This window comes from Eleutherodactylus coqui, chromosome 12, assembly GCF_035609145.1.
Source record: "Eleutherodactylus coqui strain aEleCoq1 chromosome 12, aEleCoq1.hap1, whole genome shotgun sequence".
Lineage (NCBI taxonomy): Eukaryota > Metazoa > Chordata > Amphibia > Anura > Eleutherodactylidae > Eleutherodactylus > Eleutherodactylus coqui.
Window position 1 is genome coordinate 94,318,798 of NC_089848.1, and position 16,028 is coordinate 94,334,825.

Genomic DNA, 16,028 nt, shown 5'->3' on the forward strand with positions numbered 1-16,028 from the left:
ATGCTGTACGTGCGCAATTACATTGCGTATTTGTAGCATTTATATACAACGCTGTTAATAGAGTGAGAAATAAAAAAAAAGTCACAGTGCGCATGACAACGTGTGTGAGATACGCTGTCATACGCAGTGCTAAACTGCTGCCCTACACAGCGATCGCCTGCTCAGACAGCGGTAAAACACTGCGTTATATATGCTTTTGTGAGCCGACATGTTTTCTTGCAGTCCTTGGAAGAGGAACAGTCTGACAAAGCAGCCCTTGAACCTGTAAAGATGGTGTATCCCACCAGCGTTACTCTTCATGACTGAGCATAACCACTAGAGGGCAGACTGGAGTAATAACCTCCTCGCTCACGTAGCAGAATTTTGGTGCATATTTCATGCAAAAATTTGCAAAATGCAAATCATTTTAGTATTCTGTTGAGTGCTACGAAAATCTGCACAATAATATCGGAAAAAAAGAAACCGTGTCGGGCGCTGCATGCAGATTTACGTCATTTATAGGGGCTAAATCTGCGTGCGGATTCGCATCAAACTCCACTCTTTCAGCATTCCTCCGGCCAAAGCATTTACTAATGTAGAGCCTCACTATGATGTAACAGAGCCTCGGTGTATTACATTATTAATTAATAGTAATTAAACCCCCTCCAGATAATTGCAGAGTATTGCAACACTTGTAATTGGCTGCATCTGGCATCCATTTACAGTAATACCCCGCATTCTTCTGGTATTGCAGAAAAATAAGCTATAACATCAGAGCCAAAGGATGCCGAGCTCGAATTCAGCCGCTCTGTACCAATAGAGGGAATATTAGTTTTAGCCAAAGCCAGTAATGGGAGAACGGAAATGAGCGGCCTGACCTCATGGTCATTGTATAGATGGAGATAATGGGATCTGAGAAGCAGCATTAAGAAGTGGAAAGGGCCAAATTGGGATTTTATTCTGTTTAGAAGCCATAATCATCATGGTGGGGAATAGGAAGCAGCAGCATAACTACTCCGGGAGACATTCCAGGTGTCTCTGCAAAAACAAATGTAATTAGAGAGATGTTGCCCTGGGCCTTGGACTGCAGGAAGGGAGAAAAAGCCTATATGCAACTCATAGACCTTCTCTAATATGGCATCTATTCATCTGATAATCCAGAATCTCTCGGGATCAATAGTAGACGACTGACCATAAGAAAATGACTAATTAAAGTGTAACTACAACTAAAATGACAAGGAGCTGCATGATGAGCAATCAGCTCATATAGTAAAGTCATTCTTTATTCTTTCTGCCCCCCACTTCTAACCTACCTACATCATGTAACCCTCTAAGTCACATTGGAAAAACCTTCCCGAAAAATGTGACTTTTTTATTGTAGACTTTAATGTATATCTCATGTAAATGTATTTGGCACATAACTCGGCCATCTTAAGTGTATTTTTAACCACTTACTGACGTAACTAATTGTAGCCTTCAAGGGGTTGCTCAAAATTGCTGTAAAGCCACTGTGTACTTCCTGGTGGCTGCTGACCAGGACATGTGGCTGATGCAGCCAATCACTGGATATAGAAGGTCACTGCTGTGGCCAGTGATTGGCTGCAGCAGTCACATGTCCTGGCCAACAGCAACCAGGAAGAGTCGCTGTGGAGCAATTTTAAGTAATGGGAAAACCCTTTTAAAAACCACTACATCCATTTCCCCTTTTGTGTTCCATCAGTCATAACTTAAATGGAATCTACTTTGAGCCCTATATGTTAAGCTTAACAGCTGAAAGTAGGTGACCTGTTTAGTCGGGGGATGTAAGTGTTATACTTACCTTACCTGCCGCTCCCCCAGTGTCACCGCTGGAAGCTGCCGTGTAATGCAGCACTGCTAAGTAGTCCGCCCGTTTTATGCTTACCTCTCCCATTGGAGGAACAATGGGCAAGGCAAGTATGAAACTCACATCCACGGGTCACCTACTTTCAGCTCATAAACTTAGTTTATAGGCCTCCTTCACACAGGCGACAAAATCGCGCGATTTTGTAGCATTGCTACAATGCTACAGATCGCATGTATGTGAAGCCCATGCTTTCCTATGGGCTACTTCACACATGCCATGTTTTGTAGCATGCTACAAAACGACACAAAAACCTCAGGGGTCCCGCTATATGCACGCGACTCGTGAGGTTTTGTAGCCCATGTTTCCCTATGGAGCCTTCCTCCCTGTTGCATCGCATGAAAATGTGATTTTCGTGCGATGCAACTTTGACAGGAAGAGATTCTACTGTCACAGCTCCAAGCTAAGCCCTGGCTGCAAGAAAAAAGAAAAAGAAAAAAAACAAAACCACTCATACATCACCTGTCCTGCGCTGTCAGCCCGGCCACCTTTTCTCCCCGGGTCCCCGGCAGTGATCTTCTCCTCTTCTGGCCAGGGGAGAAAAATCTCCACCTCCTTGAAGCGCTGTCTGCGATTGGCTAAGCGTCAGCCAATCACAGCCAGCACTCCATGAATGGCAGTGACAGCCAGCGCTCAATGAATGGCAGTGATTGAACTAATCACAGCCATTCATGGAGTGCTAGCTGTGATTGGCTGACGCTTAGCCAGCAATCAATTGGTAAATTTTTTGCTAGTGGGCAATGGAAAAAAAAAGCAAAATCCACATTGTTCTTTGGGTTTTATTTTTACGCTGTTTACCATGGGGTATAAATATTTTATTATAGTTATTCTAGGGGTTAATTAAAATGATAAAACCACAAATTTTATGGAGTTTTTTTTTACTACACTTTTACACAATATAAACACTTTTTTTCACAAATAGACTTTTTGTGTGGCATCACATTCTAAGGCCTCATGTGCACAGGCGGGTTAGATGTGCGGAACTCGCACGGGATACTCGCGTGGGAGAGCCGCAAATCAAGCTGCCCATAGGGAATCATGGGACCCCGCAAAATAATTTAAGCATGTGGATTTGTTGTGCGAACCTTTTGTTCCAGAAAAAAAAATTGCAGCATTGCTCCATTTTTCTGCGGATTCCGCACTTACGGCTTCCATTGAAGTCAATGGAAGCCGTCCGATCCGCGGCACACTCACAGCTGACACTGCGGAGGTGCGACGGATCCCGCGGGAAACAAGGAGTTTCAAAAGATAAACTTCTACTGCTCATGTGCTCCGGCCCGCGTGCCGAAACACATCCGCTGTGCAGAAGAAAGAAGATCCGGCCGGGATGCTGAAAACCAGGAAGAGGTCAAATAAAGTCCTCGGCCGCGGGTAGGGTGGGATTCCACTGCGGGATTTCCTGCACGGAATCCGACTCGCCCGTGGACATGAGGCCTAAGACCAGAGTATTTGTATTTTTCTGTCAACAGCGCTGTATGAGGGCTTGCTTCTTGTAGTTTTTATTGGTACCATTTTGTGGCATAAAAGACTTTTTGATTACTTCTCATTCCTGTTTTGGAGAAGTGAGATGAACAGAAAATGGCTATTTTGGCATTTTCCGTTTTAGCTTTTTTCCTTACAGAATTTACCATGCTGACTAAGGGCTCACACCGGCGATACGACTTCCCTGCTATGTGAGAGTGAGTGAAAATACATGATAATGAAACCAATGATTTTCAATGGTTTCATTCTTATTAGCGATGTTTTCACTCTAACTTCACATCTCAAAGAAGAATGTGCGATATCGCCCATTGTTTTCAATGGGGCCAGCAGCGGCAGCACTGGCCTCATTGAAAGCAATAGAAGAAGATCGCGAAGCAGGCTAGGAATACCCCCTGAGAGAGAGCGCAGCTACAGGGGATCTCTGACATATTTCCCCATATTTGGAGAGATAGAGGGTGCTCCACCTCCTATCTCTCCAAATATGGGGAAATATGTCAGACTGGGTTTCCCCGAGAGAAGGGCGGGGCTTCAGAGGGGACGGGTAGAAGGGTTATTATAGTAATCTCTCTCTAGCCAATTGAGGGGGCGAGGCTAGCAGGCAGAACCCATTATAGTCAAAGGGGTCCATCCGGGGCTGTTCATTTCCGTCCAGAGACGAATGTAGCAGGAAGAGCAGAACCACGAGTGCAGATGTGAGATCATTTTTTTGGGGAAAAAAAAGACCATCAATTGTAACAATCAGAGAGCAAACATGTTTGTTCTCTGATTGATAAAAGGCAGGTGGTGATAAAATACTGCAGCCTTTCAGAATAAATCAGATATGTGTGCCTGTTGGGACTTCATCCTGCACATGGTTTGAACAGCATGAACCTAGTGAAAGATTCCCTTTAAGGTGGAGCTTTCCTTTAAATGCCTTCTACAATTTTATCTCTGCAATGCTGCAAAATAACAAAAAGAGTTTAGGAAACCCCATTTAAGTTAAAGGCCCCTTTGTCACCAATAAAAATAAGAGGCATCCATGAATTCTTTAGAAAGTTATCTTTGCAGAGCCAGGTTTGGTGGTAGAGAGGGGTGGATAAAGGCGGCTGTCCGACCCCTCTATTACAGGGAGATTTGAGAAAAAGGGGTCGTCTACAAGCAGAACATCCCTTTAATGATATTTTAAGGACAGGCATAGAACAAAACAGCCGTGTGCTGGGGACACATTTACCTTGGGGTAAGAGATGTTACTGACTGACAGTGATGATTTGATATAAACGTTATTACATGCATCTCCTGCCTCTAAATAAATGATGAGCCGGAGATCGATGAAGCCATTTAAGTCGCTATTAATAACATGCAGAAAAGAAATGCAAAAATAAAGAGAAATCAATGAAGAGGAACAAACAAAACAAGAGCTTCCAACAAAATGTCAGCGAGCGCAGAGGGAGGTGAGCGGCGCGGACTGAGCGGTGGGAAAAGGTAATGTTCATGTGAGTAGATTAATTATTACATGGACCCAAGAAATAGGAGCTTTGTGGACTGAACTACTAAGAATCTTTATCTATATATAGCCAATACATTCAGAAGAGCCTTATAATCATGGGAAGTAATAAAGGAGGACCCTACCCACAAGAGCTTACACTCTAAAGGGCTGAGAAAGAGCAAGACACATGCCAAAAAACAGCACAATAAAATGTCACCCACCACCAAGTGATCCCCAACAGGCAATTGCTGACCGTAGTGGTGTCACTGCTGCCCCAAGCTATTGGCTTCCGGATAAGGAAACCACTGGAGACCTATCACCGATACAGCCGGGCTGTTGCGGTCACACGGTGCAATACAAACTAGCAGGGGATCATGGTAACTGGTGTACCGGAAGGTGGTGGATTGCAAAGATTAGGACATTATTAATCTGTTTTTTAATCTGAGGCATCATTCAGACGAGTGTGTTTTTTTGCGCGCCTATGTGTGTGAAAAAATGTGCTCCTCACTTATGCGTGAACGGGTAAAGTTTGCGCATAAAACTTTGCCCATTCACTGGAGCAGCTGCTTCATGAAGGTGCCTTCATCACTGAACACTGTGACAGCACGATCAAAGTGTTCAGTGATGAGGGTACTCCCCATGGGGATAAAAGAATCCCCTGCCATAGCTGTGGCAGAAGAGCATGATGCTATCCTACTGCTTTCAATTGGGGCTGGTGCTGCTACCGCCCCATTGAAAGCAATGGGATCAAGGCAGCCTCAGCAGGGATTTTCGGGGAAGAGCTTGAGATATAAGTCCTTCCCTGAAAATGAGCCATAGCTGCTGGAAAAAAATGAAAAAAAAAATCTACATCACCAAGCGGCGCTGGTGGGCTCCGGAACGTCTTCTCCCCGACTTTCCGGCACTGTTCTGCATCATTTTCTTATGGCCGGGGATTTAAAAATCCCAGCCTCCTGGATGCGCTGCCTCTGATTGGCTAGGCGCAGGGACCAATCACAGCCGATTAGTCATTGAATGGCTGTGATTGGTCCCTGCGCTCAGCCAATCAGAGGCAGCGCTCAGCCATTCATTGAATTCGATGAATGGCTGAGCGCTACCTCTGATTGGCTGAGCGATGTGACCAATCAGAGCCAGCGCTCAGCTGCCATTCAATAAATGGCTGAGTGCTGCCTCTGATTGGCTGAGCACTGTGACCAATCAGAGCCAGCGCTTTCAGGAGGCGGGGATTTTTCAATCCCCGGCCACGAGAAAGAAGAAAACTGCCAGGGACCGAGAGGAGCCGGACAGATTTTTTTTCTTTTTCTGCAACTAGGGATAATTTTCAGGGTAGGCCTTATATTTCAAGTAGTACAAAAAAAATATTTTAATTTGGTTTAGTCATAATCTTACTGACCGTAATAGTTTTCCATTTCACTTCACTTAAAATTATTTTGAAGTTTTTCAGTATATTATATGGTACATTAAATATTAAAAATATAACTCGTCCCACAAAAAAAAAAAAATAAAAAAATAAAAATAAAAGTTATTATTTTTGGAAAGTAGGGGAAGAAACCAAAATGAAAAAAAAAAAAAAAAGGGTGGCTTCGTCTTTAAAGGGTTAAACAAGGATACAAGGATGCTTTTGTTCACTGACATCAAGCAGTGTTTATGCAAACAGTGAAGCATTGTAACAAAGTATAGTATAACAGGGTAGAACTGAAAGCTCTTTAATACAAAGCTGATATTAGTACAGACTACCTATATGTTCTTCCTGCAAGACTCCCACCATGAAGATGATGATACCCTCATGTCTCCGGCGTCCCCGGGGGCTTCACATGCTCCTGCTGCAGAACTGATGAAGATGACTGATGGGACCAAGCTGCGGCTGAAAGAAGAAGGTTATGATGAAAACACGTATATTTCCTGTCACAGGAAAACAAGCCCGCCACTCCCCTGAGCGGAGCGCCATCCCCTGACAGCTCGGATAAAAGCGCAGCACTGACTGCGGCAACACACATGGGATCACACAGTCTCCTGATACAGCCCCTTCCCAGGTACAAGCAAGAATACTCAGACGGACGGGAACTACAACTCCCAGCAAGATCAATGAATCTGACCAACCTGTGTGGGGTGGTGATTATCTACAAGGGGAGTGTGATGATGGAGGCAAGAAGGAGGTCAGAGACCCTGAGAAAAGTAGACAGGAGATTATCGTGTAAGGGCTCCTTCACAAGAGCGTATGCGCATTTGTGCGCAACCTCAGTGCCTTGATTTTGCGGTATGCTTTTTTTTTGCGCACATATCGGCATGTTTTACTATCGTTTTTCCAACCAGAGCATGTTCATTTGCGCGGTGTAAAAAAAGACGATTGAAATGACTAATTCGTCTAATGAGTTGCCGATGCGTTCTTTTATGCAGCGTATTACGCATCTCCTTGCGTATTGTACGCGCATTTTCAAACTCCCCATTGACATTCATAGGGATCTTTGGTGTGCAAATGTGCAGAAGAGTACAGCATGCTGCGGGTTATTTTTTTTGGCATGCCTTAAATGTGCGCGGAAAATATGGAAATGTGAACGAACCCATTAAAATCAATGGATTCTATGCTCTGTATATTGCGTGCGGAGTGCAAATATGCCCGTGTGAAGGAGCCCTTAAGGGAGTTTTCTGGCAACAAGAAACTCCCTTTAAGCTCCTTCTAGGAAATGGCCAAAAAGAGACCAGGAGGTTAGCGGATGCAAAAGGGTCACCCAGCGGCACAGAGTATTTCAGAAGAGTAGTGAAAACATCGCCATGATCAGATGGGACAAGGAGGCAAGAGGGACCTGTAAAGATGGGGACATTCATTACAACTATTACAAAGTAAAACTTTCTGTCACCCAAACAACCAATCAAATTGCAGCTCCCATTTCTTGTACTCCCAGTATTAGATGCAAGTTAGACTGGTTGTGATCGGCGACTGTTCTACTGTTCCTTTGCATTCATTCTCTCCCACATGGGCCTCAAAACTGTCTAACAGTAGGACTGTCCTTCTCGCCTATAGCGACCAACCAGAGATCTGCTTTCATTTTACCACCACACTTTCAGGAATGAATGCTGCGCTGTGATTGGTTGCCATGGGCAGTACGGATTGCCTTACTGTTAGGCAGTTTGGATAAATGAGGCCAGCATGTTTTTGGAGGGTTTTATATCTGACCTCCTTGTGAAGAAGAGTTTGTGAGCATCAGCTAAAATAGCCCAATTTCCTTAATCACATGAAATTGGTATTTTCCGTATGGCATCCCCGGAGAAGGTTGTGGAGAAATGCCAGGCCTTACGCAGGCTGGGAAATTCTACACTTGAAAAAACATTTTCCATCCTTAAGATAAATCTTAGCAGACTTTATATCATCCGTCTTGGAACTTTTCCTATAAAGAGGGATATAACATGAAGCTGCCGGGCCTCAGTGCAGAGTGTGTGACAGGACCCCAAATATAATGTGTCCTATAGGAAAAAGGAACCTTGTGGCCCCCTAAGGCTCCAGGGCCCGCGGCTGTCTGCTGTCCGCAGGTTGAAGGTGGCCCCGGCTGCCTACTGTCCTCAGGATCAGTACAGGATACATAATGTAATGTATATACACAGTAACTCCACCAGCAGAATAGGGAGTGCAGCTCTGAGGTATAATACAGCATGTAGCGCAGGATCAGTACAGGAGAAGTAATGTATATACACAGTAACTCCACCAGCAGAATAGGGAGTGCAGCTCTGAGGTATAATACAGCATGTAACTCAGGATCAGTACAGGATAAGTAATGTAATGTATGTACACAGTACCTCTACCAGCAGAATAGTGAGTGCAGCTCTGAGGTATAATACAGCATGTAGCGCAGGATCAGTACAGAAGTAATGTATATACACAGTAAATCCACCAGCAGAATAGGGAGTGCAGCTCTGAGGTATAATACAGCATGTAGTGCAGGATCAGTACAGGAGAAGTAATGTAATGTATATACACAGTACAGTACAGGATAAGTAATGTAATGTATGTACACAGTACCTCTACCAGCAGAATAGTGAGTGCAGCTCTGGAGTATAATACAGGATGTAACTCAGGATCAGTACGGGATAAGTAATGTAATGTATGTACACAGTGACTCAACCAGCAGAATAGTGAGTGCAGCTCTGGAGTATAATACAGGATGTAACTCAGGATCAGTACAGGAGAAGTAATGTAATGTATGTACACAGTGACTCCACCAGCAGAATAGTGAGTGCAGCTCTGGAGTATAATACAGGATGTAACTGAGGATCAGTACAGGATACGTAATGTAATGTATGTAAAGATTCGGGGGGCGGCGGGGGTGAGCAGAGGGTAGTGGGGAGGGGGGGGGGGGGTAGAGAGAGCCCCCCCCTGTTCCCCACTGCTACCTCCTGCTCCACCACGCCGCCCCCTGAATCTTTTCGTCCGAGTAGTCAGTTACTTGGAAAAAGCAGTGCTCGAGTGCAAAAACACCGGAACCGAGTACGCTCGCTCATCTCTATTAATTATATAAGGTAGACTATGTTCCAAGGTGACCCTACACTTTATAGTGGTGGTTTAAAAGCAGTGGCAAAGTAATGGGAAAAAAAACACCATTCACACTGTGTGTCCTCTGTATGATTTAAGGTGGTATTTGCGTTACTAATTATAGCCTTCAGCAGTCTAATTATAGAAAAGTAAAAACAACAATCTTAAATTAGAAATCAAACTCAACACATAGGAAACCACATGATATTGGCTTCTCTCCTGTACTAAATAAAAATGCCGTATGGTCAACCTCGAGCGGAGAGGAGGCTTTTAGCTGCCTAAGGCCGCCTGTCCGCCGCAGGGGAGGAGGGGGGAGCACTGATCGGCTCACCGCGGAGAATCAAGGCATGCCGCGATCACTCAAGCGCAGAATCGCTATGATTCTCTACTCGTTGATGTCGGGCAGCGCTTTCCACAGTTATCCTATGGGAAGCGTGTCATGCGAGCTCCACGGGCAATTTATCGCCGCGGATCTCGCTAGGACATCTCGCCCGTGAACATGCAGCCTTAAAGGGTTGTTTTATTGTAGACAAACAAGTTATAAACAATTTATATACGTGCATGTATGTAACTAAACTCCCGAGCTCCCAAAGCGGGGGGGCATCGACTACTGTAGGGCCTATACGCTCCATGCACGGCGATCAGGTAAAGTAATTGCTCTTCGGAAATCCCTTTTGTTAGGGACCTTTTACACGGGACGATCTGTTGGGCGCAGATGTTGGCAGGTCGCCCCAACAATAATCCTTCCTGTGCTTTAATACTGTTTTGCCCACATTTGAATTGCGTAATATGCTAGCGTAAAAAAGAACGCTGCCGGTTCTATTTTGCCACGTATTACACCCGAGAGCCCATTGGCCCGGGAAGTACTTGGAAGCCTTGCTGGACATTTCTAGCCAGGAGCCAGTGGTAGCTCGACTGGGTGGTGTTAGTTTACGCTTGGTCACAGTGGCAGCTACTCTGACAGATATGGCGACTTGCGCAGCAGACGGTTGGTAAGTGTCTGCGTAGTTTGTTTACTGACTGATGATGTCTGTACGTGACGCCAGTGCCTTTCTGTTAGAAAAACCTTACTTGTGGTAGTGAAATAATGAGACAATTCCACTTAGATGCCAGTAAACTGAAGGCACACAGTTTACTATGAAATGTTAGATCATAGAGACAGTTCACACAGTGTCCGATTTCTTACTTCTCTCAGAGTGAAGGTTATTTGAATACAATAAAGATTTTCCCTTTTCTTTTTCTGGGTCTGTCGGCGACAGACTGGAGGGGCTCGTAAAGGGTAGACTATACTCCACTGTCAGCTAACTGCGCAAGGAGAGGTAACACTCACTATTGTAATGGCCTCTCTCCGACTGCCTCTGATTTCTTTACTCAGGATGGAAGAGAAACTCTGCTACTCTACATTCTTGCTGCCTCTATCTCCTCTGATGACACACTCACTGTCTCACCACACTATAATCCTCTCCTGCTCGTCTTTTGCTTCTGCCCTCTTCTGCTCCCAAACTCCAACTGACTCCTACAGGTTACGCACACTTGAATTTATTTTTCCATTCGGGCTCTGGTGCTGCGAAGCAACCAATGCACCAATCACAAGCCTGACTATCTTGTCTTCCAATCACTAAGTTGTTGCTGGTGTACATTCCAGGAACAGCAGTATCTATCTCAGGTGGGGCACCTCCTATATCCGCTAGAGGCTCATTGTGAGGTCCCAGGGACCTGATAACTCTTTTGACTACCCTGTAGGACCTTCTGGGTCACTACAACGGATTGCATTGTCTTGCTGGAAGATACTATCTGCCCTAGGGAAGACAAACAGCATGTGTGGGTGTATGTGATCTGCAAGGATGGATTCATAACCAATAATCGGTTGAGCGTGCTCTCACATGGATGAGTGGGCCCAGAGCATGCCACAAAAAACGTCCCCAGGCCATAACACTATCACTACTAGCTTGTCTTCTGCCAGAAATGGTTGCAGGGTGTTTGTTCTCTGATATTTCTTGCCTGACACGCCAACATCCATCCGTTTACTGAAGCAGAAAACATGACACACCAGAAAAGGCAGCCCTTTGCCATTCAGCTCTCGCTCACAACCTGAAGGTTGTGGGTTCAATCCCTATATGGTTCAGGTAGCCGGCTCAAGGTTGACTCAGCCTTCCATCCTTCCGAGGTTGGTAAAATGAGTACCCAGCTTGGTGGGGGGTAATAAATAAATTACCTGAAAGCGCTGTGGAATAAGTTGGCACTATACAAATAACTAACAAAGATTGATTTATTTATATTTACAAGTATATTCGCGACCATACAGCGCAATGGGCTTTACGGTAGCAGATTCCGCAGTAAAATAGAGCATACCTGCCATTTTCCTTTTGCTTGCGGTGTATAAAAAATACATGCCTTTCAATGCCCACGTATTACCGCAGATTGTACGCCCGAACGGCGATCGCGGGATCTGCAATTTAAATCCGGTTGTGCGAGACCGGCCTTTAATATTCTTAAGGGCACTATGTAATAAGAGATATCTGACACCTACTATGTTAACTGCTTATACTGATTCTAGTTGATTTACCCGTCGGGGATGTGAGAGACAAAAGATGGGGGGGGGGAGGGGGGGGGGGGGGGAGGTATAGATGTATATTAAAAAAAAAATAAAATAAAAAAAAAAAAAAAGACTACATTTTTAATAAAAATCATTTAATAAAAAAAAGCCCGTACAAAGCAATTCTCCAAATAGACATTGAAAATAAACGTCCAGGAAGCGGCGAGACCTGGGGATCGTGTTTCCCTGCATTGTTTACACTTCCCTGTAATGTTACCTGTTCCTGACTCTTCCCCATACAGAATGCTGCAGGGAGAGGCTGCAAAAAACTAGAATAGAAATGATCCAAAAAAGAGAATTACTCTAATAAACCACCTTACTAATCAAATGTAGGACCTCCCATAATCCCATGCAGTATAGGGACAGCCTCAGGGGTGGCACGCAGAATGCATCACCCAGCCTGTGCCAACTGAGGCACCACGGATGCTGAGACCACCGAGGGCACATTCACACCGGTGTATGCGATTTTTAGTGCATGCAAATCGCACATTTTTCACTGCATGCGTATTTAGTATTTGGTTCGTGCATACGTTTTTTTTATGCCTGTGCTGCATCCGTATTCACTGCTTTCCTCACGCATGCGCAAAAAAGTAAGAAGGCCCAAATGATGTCACCATTTCCCGAATTAAACACGCAAACTTCAAAATCCGTTTCTTGTAAAATACTGCGGCGTTTCCAAATAGCACTTCCATGGTGCCGCGGTGCGCTTCCGTCCTGTTAGTATTCAGACATTGTATTGCCACTAGATTACATTCTACATGAAGCCGTTACGGAGTCGCTCTATGTTGGTATTTTATGAGCTCGGTATGACGGCACTTACATGTTTAGCATTGTATGGCAGTATTACCGTACAGTATATACATTTGGAGTGTACTGTGGCAGCGGCACTGAAGAACCGAGATATTTAGACAACTGTATGACCCTTATTTGACCATTCATACAACCGTGTTTCCCTGAAAATAAGACAGGGTCTTATATTAATTTTTGTTCAAAAAAGTTTAACTTTTTTTACATGTATAGCTGCCTGGACACTATTTAAATTGACTTTTTAAATGAACTGTTAGCAGGGCTTAATTTTGGAGTAGGGCTTATATTTCAAGCATCCTCAAAAAGCCTGAAAAATCATTTTGCATCCCCAAAAATTCTGAAAAATCATGCTATGTCTCATTTTCAGGGAAACAGGGTATATGGCACTTTAAGGAAATGTTCACACATGGCAGAAATGCTGCGGATTTTCCGCGATAAAGTCTGCAGCATTTCTGCATCAAAAACCAAGTGAAAATCCGTAGCTGATTTCAGCCCATGCAGCGGACACCAGAGCTATAAATGAGCACCACCGCTGGTCATGTGATGCGGAAATGGCGATGAGTGTTGGCGACGGCGCTCAGTTGCAGTTCCAGATGTGTGCTGCACTGAGGGTGCACGGATCCACAGCTGATTTCGAGTCAAAATCAACATCAACGGTGCAGATTTTGACTCTGATCTTGATGCGCAAACGCTGAAGATTTTGCAGCCGTGTAAACAGGCAGTCGTTCATCTATGAACCACTGACTGCCTGTTTACTGGGAATGAAGGCTGGGATGTGACCTCCGGCAGCTCTGTCTCCATTCACTAAGTGATCATTGTGTTAGAACGCCCGACAGTTCTCCCATGTAAGACGATCTGAAGTTTCCCCTACACAGTGGGGTCCCGGCCCACCCAGATCTTCAGGGGACTGCAGCCGACCCTATTCACCTAAATGGGGCTGCATGCCACTGATCAGGGAAAAACAGCGAAGAGGACGCTAAAGCCACATTGTGGCCCCTTTATTCTCAGGACTGGAGGTGGTCCCAGGAGTCGGACCCCACGAATCCTAAAGTGATGGCATATCCTGGCAATATGGTATCACTTAACAAAATTAGAATGCCCCTTTAAATATACCGTGTGATATGATTTTTTGCAAACTTAATGGCAGCATCTTAAAGGCAAGGGATAATAAAAGGTAATGCAAAACTAGGGTCGACCTACTTCACACGTACGTGGAAGGGGCCTATAGCACTGTTCATCCTGATCTTCCTGGTTCATCAATAGAAGACTGTGATCTTGGAGGCTCAACCCCCCCCCCCCCCCCCCCCCCCGTAAGTACTTAGGGTACTTCAAGACGAGACAATTTATTGCTTGAACGAGCGAATGACGTCACCGCCGGCTCCTTCACTTGTACACTGTGTTCATTCAGACAGATACATCGTCGGCTCGTTCACACGAGAAATGGTTCACATTCGCTGTATACGTAACTGAGAAGGACTCAACGAGCGCAGCCTATACTGAACGATATGTGAGCGAGCGGCGATGGGTGTTATGTCTGCACAAAATGAAGAACGAGCGATAATAGAACGATTATCCTTCGGTCGTTGGCTCGTGTTTAGACTCTCTTTCACTTTCGCTCGTTTGAACGGTAATCCTTCCGTGTAAAGGTGGCTTTACACGCCGTGTACACACTGTGCTTACTGATTCTTGTACTTTCACTTACAATCATGTCCAGGGGCTTAACTATAGGGGATGCAGGGGATGCGGTTGCACCCGGGCCCAGGACCCATATGGGGCCCATAAGGCCTCTATTCTCCATATAGGGAATAAAGCGTTATAGTTGGCGGCCCTCCTACAGGTTTGGCATTGGGGTCCAGGAGCTTCAGGTTACGCCTCTGGTTATGACCTATTATCCACAAGGACGCTGTGTGACATGACAGTGACCTGTAGGAGTGACACTCCATTCCCAATACAGCTCCGTATCCACGTTGTCCATTTGTATCTGGCATTTTGTGTTGGAAAGAAGAACGTTGATCTTTTCAACACAAAATGATGGAAACTAACGGAATCCTGGTTACATCCATGCTCAGGATTGTTGGCCTGACCATCACCAATCCCTAGGATGTAGAAAAAGATGATATCCTGTATTATATTCCAGAGCTGCACTCACTATTCTGCTGGTGGAGTCACTGTGTACATACATTACATTACTTATCCTGTACTGATCCTGAGTTACATCCTGCATTATACTCCAGAGCTGCACTCACTATTCTGCTGGTGGAGTCACTGTGTACATACATTACTTATCCTGTACTGATCCTCAGTTACATCCTGCATTATACTCCAGAGCTGCACTCACTATTCTCCTGGTGGAGTCACTGTGTACATACAATACATTACTCATCCTGTACTGCTCCTGAGTTACATCCTGTATTATCCTCCAGAGCTGCACTCACTATTCTGCTGGTGGAGTCACTGTGTACATACATTACATTACTTATCCTGTACTGATCCTGAGTTACATCCTTTATTATACTCCAGAGCTGCACTCACTATTCTGCTGGTAGAGTCACTGTATATATTACTTATCCTGTACTGATCCTGAGTTACATCCTGTATTATACTCCAGAGCTGCACTCACTATTCTGCTGATGTAGTCACTGTGTACATACATTACATTACTTATTCTGTACTGATCCTGAGTTGCATCCTGTATTATACTTCAGAGCTGCACTCACTATTCTGCTGGTGTAGTCAGTGTGTCCATACATTACATTACTTATTCTGTACTGATCCTGAGTTACATCCTGTATTATACTCCAGAGCTGCACTCACTATTCTGCTGGTGGAGTCCCTGTGTACATACATTACATTACGTATCCTGTACTCCGTACACAGTGACTCCACCAGCAGAATATTGAGTGCAGCTCTGGAGTATAATACAGGATGTAACTCAGGATCAGTACAGGATAAGTAATGTAATGTATGTACACAGTGACTCTACCAGCAGAATGGTGAGTGCAGCTCTGGGGTATAATACAGGATGTAACTCAGGATCAGTACAGGATAAGTAATGTATGTACACAGTGACTCCATCAGCAGAATACTGAGTGCAGCTCTGGAGTATAATACAGGATGTAACACAGGATCAGTACAGGATAAGTAATGTAATGTATGTACACAGTGACCCCACCAGCAGAATAGTGAGTGCAGCTCTGCAGTATAATACAGGATGTAACTCAGGATCAGTACAGGATAAGTAATGTCTGTACACGGTGACTCCACCAGCAGAATAGTGAGCACAGCTCTGGAG

The 16,028-nt window shown here is 44.7% G+C and overlaps 1 protein-coding gene across 1 annotated transcript in view; it reads right to left on the reverse strand.

Moving 5' to 3' along the window:
• KRIT1 (KRIT1 ankyrin repeat containing) overlaps window positions 1–16,028 on the reverse strand; it is a 44,872-nt gene that overhangs the window by 27,360 nt on the left and 1,484 nt on the right. The window contains exon 2 of the mRNA XM_066584549.1: window positions 6,546–6,672. The gene's annotated coding sequence lies outside the window, so the exon portion shown is untranslated. The remainder of the gene's footprint in view (window positions 1–6,545; window positions 6,673–16,028) is intronic.